We start from the raw sequence: 18,485 nt of genomic DNA on the forward strand, positions 1-18,485 counted from the left end.
GTGCCTGGTAACGAATCCAAGAGGCCTGAGGTGGATTCAGCAGTGATATAACAGGGCAGGGAGTGCCTGGTAACGAATCAAAGAGGCCTGAGGTGGATTCAGCAGTGATATAACAGGGCAGGGCGTGCCTGGTAACGAGTCAAAGAGGCCTGAGGTGGATTCAGCAGTGATATAACAGGGCAGGGAGTGCCTGGTAACGAATCAAAGAGGCCTGAGGTGGATTCAGCAGTGATATAACAGGGCAGGGAGTGCCTGGTAACGAGTCAAAGAGGCCTGAGGTGGATTCAGCAGTGATATAACAGGGCAGAGAGTGCCTGGTAACGAATCAAAGAGGCCTGAGGTGGATTCAGCAGTGATATAACAGGGCAGGGCGTGCCTGGTAACGAGTCAAAGAGGCCTGAGGTGGATTCAGCAGTGATATAACAGGGCAGGGAGTGCCTGGTAACGAATCAAAGAGGCCTGAGGTGGATTCAGCAGTGATATAACAGGGCAGGGAGTGCCTGGTAACGAGTCAAAGAGGCCTGAGGTGGATTCAGCAGTGATATAACAGGGCAGAGAGTGCCTGGTAACGAATCAAAGAGGCCTGAGGTGGATTCAGCAGTGATATAACAGGGCAGGGAGTGCCTGGTAACGAATCAAAGAGGCCTGAGGTGGATTCAGCAGTGATATAACAGGGCAGGGCGTGCCTGGTAACGAATCAAAGAGGCCTGAGGTGGATTCAGCAGTGATATAACAGGGCAGGGCGTGCCTGGTAACGAATCAAAGAGGCCTGAGGTGGATTCAGCAGTGATATAACAGGGCAGAGAGTGCCTGGTAACGAATCAAAGAGGCCTGAGGTGGATTCAGCAGTGATATAACAGGGCAGGGCGTGCCTGGTAACGAATCAAAGAGGCCTGAGGTGGATTCAGCAGTGATATAACAGGGCAGGGCGTGCCTGGTAACGAATCAAAGAGGCCTGAGGTGGATTCAGCAGTGATATAACAGGGCAGGGAGTGCCTGGTAACGAATCAAAGAGGCCTGAGGTGGATTCAGCAGTGATATAACAGGGCAGGGAGTGCCTGGTAACGAATCAAAGAGGCCTGAGGTGGATTCAGCAGTGATATAACAGGGCTGGGCGTGCCTGGTAACGAATCAAAGAGGCCTGAGGTGGATTCAGCAGTTATATAACAGGGCAGGGAGTGCCTGGTAACGAATCAAAGAGGCCTGAGGTGGATTCAGCAGTGATATAACAGGGCAGGGAGTGCCTGGTAACGAATCAAAGAGGCCTGAGGTGGATTCAGCAGTGATATAACAGGGCAGGGCGTGCCTGGTAACGAATCAAAGAGGCCTGAGGTGGATTCAGCAGTGATATAACAGGGCAGGGAGTGCCTGGTAACGAATCAAAGAGGCCTGAGGTGGATTCAGGAGTATTCGGCATGTTGGCATTTTATAGGCTGCATGTGTCTGTCCGGGTAGCGCTTTGGGCGCCGGCACTTAAAATTTTAGAACTAAAGCAACGCGAATCCAACCAAAAGGTCTGTGAATTCAGGCAGGTAGGCCTGCGAGGAACAACACAGCTCTATGCCTGCATTCACATTCGCATAATGCTATTTTTAACATGTTTATTGCAGCAGCTGTCCCTTTAATCAGGATCCCAGAGCACTGGGGCGAATGCAGAGGGCCTCTGGATTGCTGCGCGTGACACATTCATAAGGTGAAGCTGCTCTTCACTGACAGCTTCCGGTTGGTGAATGGTCATTCCACCCCCTGGGAGGAGTCATAAGGCAAGACACCCTCCCTTGGGAGCCCCTCCTTTCAAACCACCAGGAATTGCACTTGGAAGGGCAATTGCGATTGGTAATTTATATATACGCTTTATATACTGCTGGCCTTGATTATGTTTTGGGGAACTGCATGCTTTGTTATTCCAAATCCCTTTAATAGATCAGATCCACTGTCCTTAACAGCTTACTGGATGCAACAAGCATTTGCAATGCAATAGGTCCCGCATTGGCGAAATTTTAAGCTATTGGCATTGTAAATGACAATGCCTTTTATTTATGTTTTCAAAACTAACACATAGATAAAAGGTTTGCCATTTACAAGTACCAGTAGCTCAAAGTCTCGCAAATGCGAGACCTATTGCATTGCAAATGCTTGTTTTTCTTTGATCGCTTTGAACGGCAGGGGGGAGGGGCTCCAGGATTGCCTAGCCTTCGTCTAGTTTCACAGAGCCAGGGAGGAGAACGAACATTTACCATTGACATGTGGGTCGTCTCTGTGATAGGATTGCGGTCCTTAGCGTGTGTCTCATGTGTAACGGAGCGCTGGCGAATGCTGGTTCCAATTTTGCGCAATATTGGTCGTTTCTATGTATGTGTCGCCTTGTGCAGCTCCAGGTCAGAACTTTTGTATCCCGTTGTCGGTATCACTTGATTAAGCCTACAATAAAAGTCTGGGCGGTGCTTCATCCTCGGATGCAGTATGTTTATATATTAAAGAAATGCTTTATCGTTTAAATCCTATCTTTAATAGAGGGTATGCAACATATTACGGTATGATGATGCAATATCTGAGTTCATAAGAAAGCCGACCAATGAGCGAGATAATACGGCCTTACTGCCAAGACTACCCACCTTGGCGCAGGGGGGCCAGGACCGAGCCTCGGCCTCCGCATCCTGGGACTCTGGGCATATGACTTCTAATCCCTGTGTCCTTTTGGGGGAGTTGGCTATTTCTAAGATATCGTTCACATTGGGGAGACTGGGAGGATCGGCTGTCAGCTGGGGAGGCAGTTTGGATGCAGGTAATTGGCTGTTTATAACCAATCTCCGTGCGGACCTGTTTTCCATCCAAGGAGCCCACACGGGTTATGGTGCGTGTGCTTGCTTGGGGAGCCATGTGCTTGCAGTTTTGTTTCTCAGAGTGAGGTGGCTGCAGGGTCGGGGCACGGTCCAGGTGCCGGCTCTGTGCTGACCACATCCTGCCTTTAGGTGACTCGCTCGGCTCGTGCGCCGGGACAGAGGACAGTCCTTTCTGCAGCTTTCTCTCGCCCACAATGCAGGTTGTGCCTGCTGGGCGCGACTGCCCCTATGCCGCCCATAACAGAACAGGGCAGCTCTGCTCAGGAGCAGTAAAATTTTTTAACGAAGGCTGCATGTAGGGACTGACATGCCGCCTTCGTGGTGGCATGTTGTGTCCTGTCGGTCATGGAGTTAACGGTGAGTGCTGGGTCCTGTGGTGGCCGTGGCCTCTTTCCTGGACGGCTGGCTCTTTTCGCCTGGTTGGGCATAGCGCAACCACTGACTATGATCACCACTTATTGCAGGGTTTGTGAATCAATTGTAAAGCGCACTACATACCCGCAAGGGCCTCAAGGCGCTGGGGAGGGGAGGGGGGCCGCTACTGATCGAACAGCCAGGTCTTGAGTATCCTCTTTCTTGCAAAGTTTCAGAATCGATCTACGGACGCTGGTCGTCAGTGCCACAAGTTTCCTCCCAAAGCTGCTTGAGCCCCCTGCCTGTCTCCCGCCGTCCTGCTGGTCCTAACAACTCACCAGCGCGACCGCCGAGCGGAGTTTGGGCGGGGACTACCATTCCCGGCATCCTCTGCGGCAGTGACATCAGCCGACAGCGCCAGGAGGCGCATAAGAAGGGTGTAAGCCCCTGGCGAGTGGGACCTCTTTCTTGCAAAGTTTCAGAATCGATCTACGGACGCTGGTCGTCAGTGCCACAAGTTTCCTCCCAAAGCTGCTTGACCCCCCTGCCTGCCTCCCGCCGTCCCGCTGGTCTTAACAACTCACCAGCGCGACCGCCGAGCGGAGTTCGGGCGGGACTACCATTCCCGGCATCCTCTGCGGCAGTGACATCAGCCGACAGCGCCAGGAGGCGCATAAGAAGGGTGTAAGCCCCTGGCGAGTGGGACCTCTTTCTTGCAAAGTTTCAGAATCGATCTACGGACGCTGGTCGTCAGTGCCACAAGTTTCCTCCCAAAGCTGCTTGACCCCCCTGCCTGCCTCCCGCCATCCCGCTGGTCCTAACAACTCACCAGCGCGACCGCCGAGCGGAGTTCGGGCGGGGACTACCATTCTCGGCATCCTCTGCGGCAGTGACATCAGCCGACAGCGCCAGGAGGCGCATAAGAAGGGTGTAAGCCCCTGGCGATTGGGACCTCTTTCTTGCAAAGTTTCAGAATCGATCTACGGACGCTGGTCGTCTGTGCCACAAGTTTCCTCCCAAAGCTGCTTGATCCCCCTGCCTGCCTCCCGCCGTCCCGCTGGTCCTAACAACTCACCAGCGCGACCGCCGAGCGGAGTTCAGGCGGGGACTACCATTCCCGGCATCCTCTGCGGCAGTGACATCAGCCGACAGCGCCAGGAGGCGCATAAGAAGGGTGTAAGCCCCTGGCGATTGGGACCTCTTTCTTGCAAAGTTTCAGAATCGATCTACGGACGCTGGTCGTCTGTGCCACAAGTTTCCTCCCAAAGCTGCTTGACCCCCCTGCCTGCCTCCCGCCGTCCCGCTGGTCCTAACAACTCACCAGCGAGACCGCCGAGCGGAGTTCGGGCGGGGACTACCATTCCCGGCATCCTCTGCGGCAGTGACATCAGCCGACAGCGCCAGGAGGCGCATAAGAAGGGTGTAAGCCCCGCCTCGCGGGACGCCGGGCGAAGCCCGGGCCAAGGGCGGGCCCGTTTAAGCCCGTTAAAGACCGGGTAAGACTGGACTGGGCCACCTTATTAACATTTGCATTGCGAAAACATTCTGTCTATCACTATTGGACAATTACCATTCTTACATCTGTTGTTATATTGTACCATCCCTGATAGTTTCGCAATCTGACCATGACAACCAGAGGTACCAGAAGTAAAACAGCACAAGGTGCTGCTCAGATAACTGGCCCAATTGACCAATTTATTACCAGGGCTAACGAGGCAATTGACCAGGGCATAATCCTGCCGGAACGAAGGGTTTCGCAGGATTTGGCCATGGCCAAACGATCCTCGTTGGGCTCTCTCGCTGTTGCGAAAACAGCCTCACGCCCCTTAGAACCCTGCCCACTATTGGAAGTGCATGTCGAAACACACACTGTCCCATGTACTGTTGACCTGTCTGCATCTTTAGAGCTCTCAGACTCACAGTCATCTTTGCTATTGGAGAAAACCTCTGTTCTTTTTGCGAGCCCGAACAGGGAGGACTCCATTACAGCACAAAATAGGGGATTAAGGGAGGGAGCGATACCCAAACATAAGAAATCAAAAAAATCGCACAAATCGATCCATTCCAGGAAACAACCTAACAATAAAGTTTTACCCACTATTCAGTCTCCAAGTCAAGCTGTTTCGATACAGCAAGAGTTAAACCCCACACCCCCAGAAACAATTAACCTTTCCACAAACACTGTAAACTTAGTGTCAACAGTAACGTGGGAAGAGGATGTAAAATCTGTCGTATAAATAACCAACTGCTGACTAGATTAGGGGAACTATTCAAACCTTATGTGCAACCCACTGAACAGACCCTCCTAAAAATTGAAAAGCAGATAGCAGCCTTGAGTACAGCTTTAAAAACCCAAAAGGGTACGGGTCCTGGTCAAACTGTGGTGCAAAAATCTAATTCCAAAACTAATAAGGAAGGGGCGGTAGCCACAAAACCGGCCACCGTAGTATCAGTCGTACAACAAAAGCCCCCTGCCACAGCGGCGAAGAAGGGTCCTGTTACAACAAAAATCCCAGCTCCTCAAATAACTCAGGCGTCTGTTCAAGTTAAGCCTCCAGGGGTACAAAGTACTATCTCTAGGACCAGGGGGAGGGGTGGTCATCCTATTCACTTACCACCAGAAGCAAGTCCATACGTGGTGATTATGACCGGGGTCCCTGAGCTGAGTACAAACATGGAAGAACCAGGCTGGTCTCTAAGAAACAAAGTATTGCACTGGCTATCTGTCAACAGACCTCTTCTACCGTACGCAGCCAATAGAGTATCAATGGTCCGCAGGGTCCCTTGGATAGGCAAAGAGCCGAAAAGAATCCAGGGAGACTGCGTCATTGTTAATTTTGACGACCCTCACACAGTTGAGCATATTTGCTCCTGGGGTACGCAAGCAACAAATGACGGGATTGATACTAAAAGACTCTCTTACTTCTATCCGCCAATACCCCGATATAATGAAGGACCGGAATGGAACTGGACTCAAGTAGGAAATTGGGACAGAAGAAGAGACTGGGTTGACTGGCCAGGCTACGGAGGTAGAGAAGTTGCTCCATCTTTGGGATGGAGAGGTGTTCCGCTAGCAAATAGATTTGACTGCCTGGAAATGGTGGATTGACCACCAGTCCTTAATAGCCAGGATAGTACAGATCTCCTCCTCCTCGAGCCCAAATTATTGCAACCAGCCTTCTGCTTCTTGAGATTACATCCTACAAACGGTATTTTAGTTACGACGGCAGAATCCAGATCAATATCATCATCCTCTTCTGTAGAAATGGCCTATGAATCATTAATGTCCTCAGTTGTAATAACATCTACCGGGTCCCCCTGGTAATTCCAGGCAAGCAGTTCTCCCAAGTCCAACAGACCCAGATCTATTGCTTGATAATTCTGTCAACTGTGACGACCATTCTGAATCGCACTCCATCGTCTCAATATCACACTCACCCCCATGGCCAGGTATTTTAGCTTCTGGTGCCCCCTCTAATACAAGTAATCCGGTAAACCCTAATCGGATGCTTTCTGTCCTATTTTGGAACGTAGCAGGTCTCCGCTCCAAGATAAACCACAAACCATGGTTAGACACAGTAAATGCACACCAAATAGTATGCTTACAGGAAACCTGGGCCACTGAGCCCATATACATTTAGGGTTACAAAACATACTATGTCCCAGCAAGTACTCCAACTCATGGTAGATCCAAGGGAGGCCTAGTAGTATACTTTTCAAATAATCTACCATCAATGAACGTAACTGTCCTCCTTACCAGCTTGAACTTTCAAATTATAATGGTCTCATTTAACAAGTGCACGTTGCACTTTTTTATTCATTTTTATAACAACCTTCAGCCCGTTGAATGTGTCAAAACTTTTATTGAAATCACATCTTTTATAAAAGAACAACGAAACAAGTACCCCTCTCTTGCCTGCTATGTGATTTGGGAGGGGGATTTCAATGTTCCTCTGTGCAATAACTATAAGAATGGTATCTGTGGTCTCCAAGATGAAAATGGTTGCTCTCTGACCCACTTTACACATTCGTATCTAGGTAATACCCTGAATGACCTTGTGGATCCACCCGTTGAATTTAAACCTACATTTCACGGTAGGGGTCTGTCAAGTCTCATTGACTTTATTCTATGCTCCCAAATACTAAAGGGTCAACTGCATTCATTTAAAACAGGTTCTGATATATCCAGTGACCACTTTCCAAATAGTGTCACCCTGTCAATCAATACTGCTCTACCTCACCTTACTAGGGTCAGCTTATTAAACCAACAATCTTTGGCCATGGACAAAGTAAATGGCTTTTCCGTAAAATGGTCCAAAGTTGACCGAGAAGTAATCACTGGCAGAGTTATACCTAAAGCCCTTACATGGATGAATAACTGTCTGGCAGAAGATTCCTCACCCCAGCTGATTATATCCAGTTTCCTGGAGATCTTAAAAGTTATACGGGCAGAATTATTTCGTCACCACAAACCTCGGAAACAGGAAACCAAAGGTTGGTTTAACTCAACCTGTCGTAAAGCCTTATCCACCCTAAAAAGAGCCCTTCACAGTCAAGACAGAGACATTGATGAGATAGCCAAACTTAGAAGGATCTACAAATTGGCACAACATAATCGCAAAAAGGAAATAAAGAAAAATCTTTGGGCCCAATTACATGAGAGCTGCCTATGCAAAGACAGCTCCTTGTTTTGGCGCACAGTCAAATCACCCTTTTTGGTAGATGCCACAGCTTCTCAACATCTAGATGTGGCAGTGACGGCCGACGAGTGGGTGGCTCACTATTCAAGAATATTTGGTGGTTGCTCCGTCGACACTATAACTGTGGCTCAGAAGGAAAGCGAACGTATTGGGGACCAAATATTTCCGATTGACCTCTGTTTTGACTATAACGAGGTCATTAACGCACTATCATCTTCTAATACTGGTAAGGCACCCGGTCCTGACGGGGTTCCACTAGATTTCTTTGTAAGCAATATGGAACTCTGGTCACCCCTCATCACCCAGGTAATGGCAGCAGTCACTAAGATAGGCCTAATAGATTCTTGGTCTTCTTCTATTCTGCTCCCAATCTTTAAGAAGGGTGAACGCAATAACCCAGCCTGTTACAGGCCCATCTCCCTCCTGGACTCCCTGGGGAAAGTCGCTGGCCGACTGATCTTGGAACGTCTCCAGGACTGGGCGTCTGGGAATAACATTCTCACAGACCTCCAGTATGGATTCCAGGAGGGACTTGGTACTGTTGAGCAGGCATTGAATCTACCCTTCTAATAGGCAAATACGTAGGGGCAAAAGGAGGCAATCTGTATCTAGTTTACGTTGATCTCAGCGCAGCATTTGACTGTGTGATACACTCTAGGCTGTGGTCTATTCTCAGCGAATTAGGGGTAGATCCTCCTCTTATCCAATTTCTCAGCGAACTCTATTCCAATGCTACTGCTTGCGTGAGATATGGGATTGGCGGCGAACTATCCCCATCCTTCCCAGTAAACAAAGGAGTTAGACAGGGCTGTGTCCTGGCCCCTTTTCTATTTAATATTTACACTAATGGGCTGGAATCGGCCATGTTAGCAGGGAGCCAGGACCTTCCATCTATCAATCACCGCCCTATTCCCGAGCTACTTTATGCGGACGACTCTGTAATCCTAGCAAGAACACTAGTGCAGTTACAAAGACAGTTGGATAAATACTGTCAGTTTATGCTTTCCTTGGGGTTGAAAGTAAATAAAAATAAAACCTTTGTTATGCACATCGGCCCCAAGGCGAAGAACCCAAAACCTGTTTTTATAGAACAAGCTAGATTGGAACGTACCAGGGAATATCCCTATTTAGGAATTCTAATGGACGACCAATTATCCTGGAAACAAGCTATGATAAGTAAAAAGTTGTTCTACCAGAGAGCAACTTCAGCTCTTGTTTCCTTCTCGAGAAAATTGGGCAAACCTGCCCCAGCCGAGTTGCTTAAAATCTATCACGCCAAATGCCAAAGCGTAGCAACTTATGGCGCAGGTGTCTGGGGCTACGCCATCTGTAGATCTTGCGGAGCATGCGGAGGGTGTTAACGTTGTGGGTGTTGCTCCCTATTGACAGTCTCAGTAACTATGTTTCAGGGGGGTTGGAAGTGCACTCCCTACTCTGACTTTTCTCAAAATAAAACAAAATTATCAACGAAATTCTGACAATGGTGCCGCAGCGTAACACCTGCTGTCTATCAAGTGTTGAGTTACATTAATCAGAAGAGCTACCAAGGATGGCTGACCAAAGGCAGTAACATTGATGTACTGGTGAGTACTTTCTGTACTGTTTTAAGTGGTTGCGGTAGTTTGTGGGCAGGAGGTTCTACCCATTTGGCTTGTAATGTATTTGAAGAGCGGAAATTCTATCGAGTGACGGCAGCGTGAGATTGACCATGAGAAGATAGCGGGCTTAGGTGTGCGGCGTTTTTCAGCACTGGTGAGTTTACATCGAGATTTGTCTACACACACTAATTTGGTCCATCTAATGGTTTGACGACATGGTACATGGCATATGCATTTTTTTCACCAGGTATTGTGGGATCTGGTCTAATTTGTAGTTATCAGACAAAGCGTGATCTTTGCAGAGCAGCCCAGCAGAGTTTTTACTCAGGTAGGAAGTTGTTATGGACACTTAAGCAGCGTTGACCTAAATGGCAGTGATCTATGTACACACGTGTTAACTAGCAGTTTGTTCTGTCATTCATTGTAGTTGGAGTGAGGTACCTTGACATTATGCACGTTGCTCTATCTGTCTGTCTCATAGTTTTTTGATTTTTTTTTAATTCTTTACGGTTTGGTGGGGACTATACTGCATATATGTGTTTTTCTTAGACACTGGTATGGATTACACATTTAATCTGTTCGAATGTTCACTATTTTATGTTTATGACCAATTGGTTCATCCACTGCAGCACAGCACAATTATTATTCATGTGATGATGGATATGGTGATTTGAGACAGCACACTATGTATTGACCCGCACTGGGATGTGGCCACTATTTACACCATAGAGTTAACATAAGTAAATTGTCAGTATGTTTCACTGTAAATTTTGAATAGCCGTTCTTGTCCTTACAGATTGCCCCTGACAAAGGGACACCACTGTCCCGAAATGCATCGGGCCCGCAAACATTTGTACTGTTATATATTGTTTTGATGTAACAAAGCATTGGATTGAAGCAATGATATTTATGATTTCAATGGACATATGTTATGTTGACAATTTGATACATCTGAGTGTCTAAAAACTATTGTTAAAATACTTAAGGCAATTTAAGAGATGTATATAAAGGAATAATAGATTGCATCTTGGGTTCATTGAAGTAGTGTACATGAGATGTTAATTGTAGCATGTTGATGAAAGGAATATAGAGTCCTTACGGACTATACATGCACAGTGCGCAACATGTCCTGCCATCCTTGGTAGCTCTTCTGAAGAATGTGGACATTGTCATAACCATTCCAATTGTACAGTTGCAGTTTTTCAGGCCTTATTGCACAATAACACCTTTAATGCCTCTGATTCTGGTCACTGCGTTTAGTTGGTCTGGCAAAAAATACCAATGCGTGCCAGATGCGTTTCTATAACATTACAACATTACAACGGGTTTCACACAGGCTAGGCCTGATCCTCGATTTCCCCTTGATCATTACGTAACCCCCTATTCAGTGGGCAAATTATGCCAACAATGGTTGGGTCATTCCACATTGTCCTCTGTCAAGCAACGTCTTTCACTTTTATCACAAAACCTTGATTTGGCTGATTTCATCTCTAGCCCAGGAAATCTAAGAGCCAAGAGATTTTTGTATGCTGCTTACAATGAAGTTTGGAAACATTCTCAGATGAAGGCTACATTCCGTATTAGCCAAATTGGTCAAGCAAACTTAGAAAAAGTACTTGCAGTAGTAGATAACAGCAGTACCACCCTTTCTTCCCGTATTTATACGTTAGACAATATTGTATCATCTGTTATTGACATTGTTCAAAGGGTTGTGTCTGTGTTGTATCATGGTCAAAATCAATTACGATCAGTAATGCAATTTGCTTGGACTTTGCAAATGGGAAAAGTGCCTTGGGATTATTTGAATACCACTGCTTCATATTTGCCATTTAACTTAAACAAGCAAAGTTTATGTCCATGAAAGAGGCTGTTTACACACTCTTACATATTGGACAATTAGATTCCTTGCCTTTTTTGGTAGCGGAAACGGATTCAGCTGTTTGGTTAAATCATGGTGTTATATCTTTACCTTTCTCACTTTTTCAATTTAAATCATGCATGCAACATGTTCTTGTAGGCCACTATGAACCACTGGGTAGTGGCTACCTACACGAATTATGGCCCCTGCCGTTTACTTACCAGGGTCAGCAAGGGTAAGGAAGTATTTCTTACAGGGGAGGATTGTGATTCTACAATAAGACACTTTTTGGTCTGGAAGCACATTAAATTACACGGCGCTTGTAATGCTTTGGTGCCCAAATTGGCCTGCTTTTTTAAAAGCACTCCTGTGCCATCTCTAACTCCAGTTTTCTCTTTGCTTACGAATGGCAGTTATCTTATTTTGAATAGCTAGGATTGCTGTGGTTTGCGGGCTGGAATCCCTTATTTAGTTAGTTTCCCAGGGCATAACCTGCTGTGGCAATGTCCTTTTTCCACCCATGCACGGGAGTTCCGATACCTCAATCTGGCCTTCCATTCCCACTTTGAAGACGGACTTTAACAAGTTGAGCGGGCTCAAAACCCTATTATCTCAACAGGAGGCGGCCCTGACTTCTACTTGCGAGACCTGAACCTCAAGTGAGATACAGCCCCTTCTAAATACTAACCTCCCACTATATTTTGAGGAGTTAATACACCAAATATTTAATGCATCTGAAACAACCGGCCTTGCGCATTTTTTTTAAAGTGTGGGATCTGGTCTTGTGACTTCATTCCAGACTGTTTTTGGTGTTATACCGGCTTCCATTCATTCTATTTTCTCCAGCGCCTTCGGAGGGTTACCCTTAATCTTGGCGCTAGCTGCTGGAATATTGAATCTTCTACATCATGACTGCACAACTTGTGGCCCTGCAAAGGCCAGCCCAGCTGCTACTATACCTTGATCGCCTTGCCCAGGCTTTCGGATGCTTGCCGCTGGCAGCGGTTTGGCGTCAGTTTTGGCCTGACTTTTCGTTTTGCTTACTTCACATGGGTTCAACCAGTCTTTAACTGTTGGCAATGTCCTCTCTCTTGGGCTATGGATATTTGCCTCTCAAACACGTACTGTCCAATACCTGATTTCGGCCGGTTAATGGGTCCCTTAGAGGCGCATGCCGAGCCTTGTTTGGCGGATGGCCAAATGGCACGTGCAGCGACCCTTGGAATATTGGGTGAATGGGATGTCTGTGCGGCTGCACCTGACTTCCTGCAACAAAGTTTCATCGAATATCATAAAAGATTGCCACTAACATTGTGGACTGGTTAAGCTTATAATAAACAAGTGTGTTCATTCGACTTACCTAACTGGATGGCATCTCACTTTTCTGTCAACAATCGAGATGATCTTCTGGAAGGCATTGCCTTTCTCTGCACACAAACCTTTATGGATTGATTGACTGTGTTCTCTTCACGTTGATCCCGCCTGGCAGGTGGTTTAACCTTAACTCTGAACAATATATTTTTTCCTTTCCACTTTTTTTATATATATATATACATATCAAGTTTCACCTCACGTCCAAAAATACATTTGACCTGCTCGGCCTTTTGAACTCTGTCTTGGTCCTACAAACTTACCAGGGGGAGAGTGCCATGAGGGCCCTTTGTCACATTGTCGACATGGCTAAATGTCGCTGCTATGCTGCTGCTTTTGCGCATGTTACCATTATTATTTAGTTATTGCAACACTCTGTCTGTGCCTCAAATGCAAGGTTAGGTTTTTTTTCTCATTTTCAGTATTTCTAGAAGTTTAGTCTGAACAAGAAATGCAAGGTCGAACAACAGTACATATTGTCTTTCTGTTCTGGTCATTCCCTATTACTTAGACATAACATGTGACGCAGCTGCAGAGCTGAGAAATTCATGCTTTGATATTGCGATGTTTCCTGTTTTTCTAACACACTTGGAGAGAGCAGTTTCATGAGAGAAGCTCTGCTGCGGATATGATGTAACCTATACATCAAACCTTTCAGGTAGGGGGTCGGCTGACAAAGCCTAGAGAGCTTCCTTTATATGAAAATAAAGTTCTTCTTAGCAAGGGGAGGGTAAAGATGGATACTTTAATTACATTTGATCAAAAGAGGCAGCCAAAACTGCATGGACTTGAAGCAGGCTCTGAAAATAGCATACACCCCTCATACTTACAGGCAGATTGTGTGAATGGTGTTGTTCTAAATGAGACCTTCGTTAGACATTGACCAGTAAGATAGGTAGGCATGGTAAAGGATAGGTCCATTTGTGGTCTGTGACCTGACTGAGGACACCAGTTCCATCTCCAGTTAGAGGAGTCATAGATGGGCAAGCAGCATCACTACCTGTTAGGCTCCGAGTGGGGGTTTCATGGTTTGCATCCAGGATCCTGCTCCGTGATAACATCTCTCTTTGATGCTTGCATTGTATCTCCCATTTGTATGCTACAGAGCCCTCCACTTCAAGAATTATGGACATTCTACACTCTTCGACATGCAGTGACTACTTGCATATTATCCTCAAGGAGCTAACCTCAATGTGTCTAAAAGTGCTTGGACGAGCATGCACTTTTCTGAGTGGTGAATATAGAAAGCATGGAAGTCTCCTATGTGTACTAGAAATGGAAAATATATACTTGCAGAGGGATTTTTGGCATTACTACCGATAAAAGTCAAGCTTCATGTTATAGAACCGGTACGAGACCGCAATTTTTTAATGTACACTAGAAAACCAAATCACCTCCTTAATAGAACTTGGACTTCTAAGCAAGTAGGCTGTACTTTCCAGTGTCTATGTCAGTAAATGTAGACATGGCTGATATGCATTAAAAGAGAAGGTGTCAGCACTTCTCACCAAGAGCATACAGTAGCAAATAACAAGAGGGTGCCATAGTTAAGCAATTTGCAAAATACCATGTGGTTCAAGTAACAATGGTTATACCTTATTAAAACTTTAAAGACCACTAAGCAAGATGATTCTTGGATCTTACACTAAGATCCCTTTTAGAAAATCAAGTGCAAAATTGAGCATTGAAATCACATTGCTCCAGGTGTATTGGCCTAAACATGTTAAGGTCTAAATTCCACTTAAAATCTCCAATCACCTTTTCTCCACACCTATATCCCTCTCAATTTAATCCTTTGGTCTCTCTCTTTCTCTGTACTCTCCCTATCTCTTAATCTCTGTTGCCTCTGCGTCTTTCAACCTTTTCCCCACAATCCGTTTTTGTTTGCTGCTGCAACTATCTTCCCTCCCTGTCTCTCCTGCTCTCTCTCTCTCTCTTGCTTATTCTATTTACTCTCCTTTCTTTCCCTCAATCTGCTCCCCATTTATGGAACCTGTCCTCTCTATCTTCTCTTGCATCTTCTTTGTACTTTTCAATATATTTTTTTTCTCTCTAGCCTCTGCTCTCTAGCCTCTGCTTCATAACCCATGTATGGCAACTGAAACTTTCTCCTGGCTGTGCATAGCCATTAGCAGCACCTACCACCTTTCTTTGACCAGTTTGCGATTTGTTGTTCCCCATCCCCAGAAGCCTACCATCCTGGGGTCCTCCTGGCGCCGAAGAATAACCCTGTGATCAACGAACAAAGAAGTCAGTGTAGCGTGGCCATCATGTCCCTGCAGCTTTTTGTCAATTCTTGTTGGAGAGGAGATTATGCTGCATGAATTTGGTGAGTTTAAACTGTTTTAGGGTAGATGATGACTCGTTGATGCTCACACACTACCTTCATGGTGTGGTGAACTTCAACAGGAGGTCCACAGTACTGGAAAAGAAAATGTTTCTGGTAAAAGGACCGGAAACATACCAGAAACATTTTCTTTTCCAGAATCAAAGTCATGATGCGAGGGAATTGCTACCCACGAGGCCACAGTTTGATTTTTAATTTTGCTGTATTGTGCATCCCACTGTGACCACTGACATAACACTGCCAGGGCTTGAAAAATCCAGTCGCATTGTCGGACAAGATTTAATCAGGACAAGCCATTTTTAGGGACTACTCCCCCTATCTAGCGAGCTGAAAATCTCAAACGTCAGTAACAGAGTAAAAAGTAAACTTTGGAAGACAAACAGAATTTTGACCTCTGTCTCTGAAAGACAAGCAGATGTGACAAGATATCAAGATTTAAAGGCATCTTTATTGTTCACAAAGTGAAAGAGCAATAAAGATGCCTTTAAATTGTGTTATCTTGTCACATGTGCTGGCTTCCAGAGACAGAGGTTAAAAGTCAGGTTGTCTTCCTACATTTATTTTTCTTTCTGTGATTTAAGTTAGAGGACTTTGTGAAGTGAACTGTGTGACAATTTAACTGTGCAAAGTATGGTCAATGAAAGGCTAAAAGATGTCAGGCTTTTTTCCTAACACAACACTAAAATAACTAAGTGAACTGTTCAAACATTTCAAATATATTTCACTAGTTATTAGGACATATTTGTGTACTTCTGTGGTGAAAATTTTGTTTTTTAGTGGATCAAAATAAATTAGAACACTTTACTTGGTGGTGTGCAAATCTTAAATATTTTTGCCAAAACCCAATTTCCAAACCTTGTTTATAGGCTATTATCAGTAAAACTACATGTTAGTGGGAAAGTTTTGTGGACATTTCAATGGAAAATATGCTATTTGTAAATGACAGTGCACTACCACATTATGCTTTAGCAATATATTTATGAAATGCAAGTTTTTAAACATGGACTGGGAATTATTACTGCTCCTGCCCAGATGACAAATGCTATTTGTGAACTAAGAGGCAAGCCAGGGATCACGTGTACCCTATACATGGGCTTGATTCTTATTACACATGGAGCAGATATTTAGTCTAGTAAATAAAGAGTTTTTTTGTACAGCAGAAATAGTGAACTTTATATATATATATTCACTGAAAAAACCATAGGTTTCAGGAGTTATATAGTTAGGAATTAAGTTTTAAAAAAACCTTTGAAATTCACTCAAAAAACGATAAGTTTTAGTGGTGTTATAGTTAGCTGAACATTTTACTCATACAAAATCAATGAAATTGCTCCTATATAGTTAGTTGTACTAACTATATTTCGCGCACCCGCAATCCACTGCTGATGATGTCACATATTAGATCATTCATGACATGGTCAGTGACATCACTGATGACATCTCAAATGACATCACTGATGACATCACTGATGACATCATCCAGTGAATGTGGTTTGCTTCGTTATTTAAATATGCATTATATATATAGCAATTTACATTGAAGAATGAGTGGATATATATAAATAAATATTTGGATGGAGGATTTAGTAGCAGTGTAATTGACTGTTTACTTGACCAATTTATAATGTCTCACTAAATATAGTGGATAGTGACTAAACTGTGTGAATATCTGTATCACTTTGTCAGTTGTTGTGTAAACTTATTCTACAGTTGGTTACAAGCTATGTGAAAGTCTATATTAGTTATTGATTAGTTAACTGAGTATTTGTATGGGAGTGTGAAAGTGTGTGTGGTTCGGCGGGGTGTGTGTGACTGTCCAAAGATGTGTGAATAGTTGATTCAGTAGATATATAAAGTTAAAACTACATGCTCTAACAGTTTGGGTGAGGGAATCTCTTTATGGGTGTGGTGATGAGCAAATATATTTCTCAAAGGTACAGGTCCAACAAACTAGAAAAATAAAAGGCAGTGTATGTGTCAGTTGTTGTATATAAATAAGTATACATAAGACACAATGATTGTGTGAGTGGCTGTATGGATAACTGTATACTTGTAATAATGATTTTATAATTCACTAAGTATGACTTACTATCTAAATGAATAGAAGAAGTGGTGTTTGTATAAGTGTTTTGCTAAGTAAATATGTAAGTATGATCCATTGTTTGCATAAGTGAGTAGGATGACTTCAAATGTGAATAGGATGCGTGCTGTTGTTTAATGTCGATATAGATGTATAAGTATTTGTGATAGTGTTCTATTGTTCATTGACAGCATGTATGAGTGAATCCATAGGTAAGTGATGAGATGTGTGTATACATCTATGAATCACTGAGTGGATTTTTAGATACTTGTATTGCTGTGACAGTGGATTTAAATATGATACTCTGTATTTTACAAACAGTGATGAAAAATTGTAATAGTGTATGAAAAGATGTATGTGATTGTCACGTGGATGATGTCATCAGTGATGTCATCAGTGATGTCATTTGAGATGTCATCAGTGATGTCACTGACCATGTCATGAATGATCTAATATGTGACATCATCAGCAGTGGATTGCGGGTGCGCGAAATATAGTTAGTACAACTAACTATATAGGAGCAATTTCATTGGTTTTGTATGAGTAAAATGTCCAGCTAACTATAACACCATTAAAACTTATAGTTTTTTGAGTGAATTTCAAAGGTTTTTTAAAAACTAATTCCTAACTATATAACTCCTGAAACCTATGGTTTTTTCAGTGAATTTCAAAGGTTTTTTAAATGCTGATTCCTAACTATATAAGGCCTGAAACCTATGGTTTTTTCAGTGAATTTCAAAGGTTTTTTAAATGCTAATTCTTAACTATATAAGGCCTGAAACCTATGGTTTTTTCAGTGAATTTCAAAGGTTTTTTAAATGCTAATTCTTAACTATATAAGGCCTGAAACCTATGGTTTTTTCAGTGAATTTCAAAGGTTTTTTAAATGCTAATTCCTAACTATATAAGGCCTGAAACCTATGGTTTTTTCAGTGTTTTTAAAAAAAAAATTGATTGGTTAACTGGCTTATTAAGTGTATCTTAGTGAATACATATATTAGCGAGTAATGTTTAAATATTTAAATATATGCATGAGTGATGTAATATGTGACGTCATCAGCAGTGCATTGCAGACGTGGAAGTTATAGTGAGTCCAACTAACTATAACGTGGGAATTTCAATGGTTTTATGCGAGTAAAATTTCCAGCTAACTATAACTGGTGTGAAACCTATGGTTTTTTCAGTGAATTTCAAGGGTTTTTTAAATGCTAATTCCTAACTATAACTGGTGTGTAACCTATGGTTTTTTCAGTGAATATATATATATATATATATATATAACATTTCTATGGCAAAATGAAACCCTTCATTTTGTTCCTTTTCAAATTAAATGT

Source organism: Lissotriton helveticus (assembly GCF_964261635.1).
Source record: "Lissotriton helveticus chromosome 1_1 unlocalized genomic scaffold, aLisHel1.1 SUPER_1_unloc_58, whole genome shotgun sequence".
In the NCBI taxonomy this organism is placed as follows: Eukaryota; Metazoa; Chordata; class Amphibia; order Caudata; family Salamandridae; genus Lissotriton; species Lissotriton helveticus.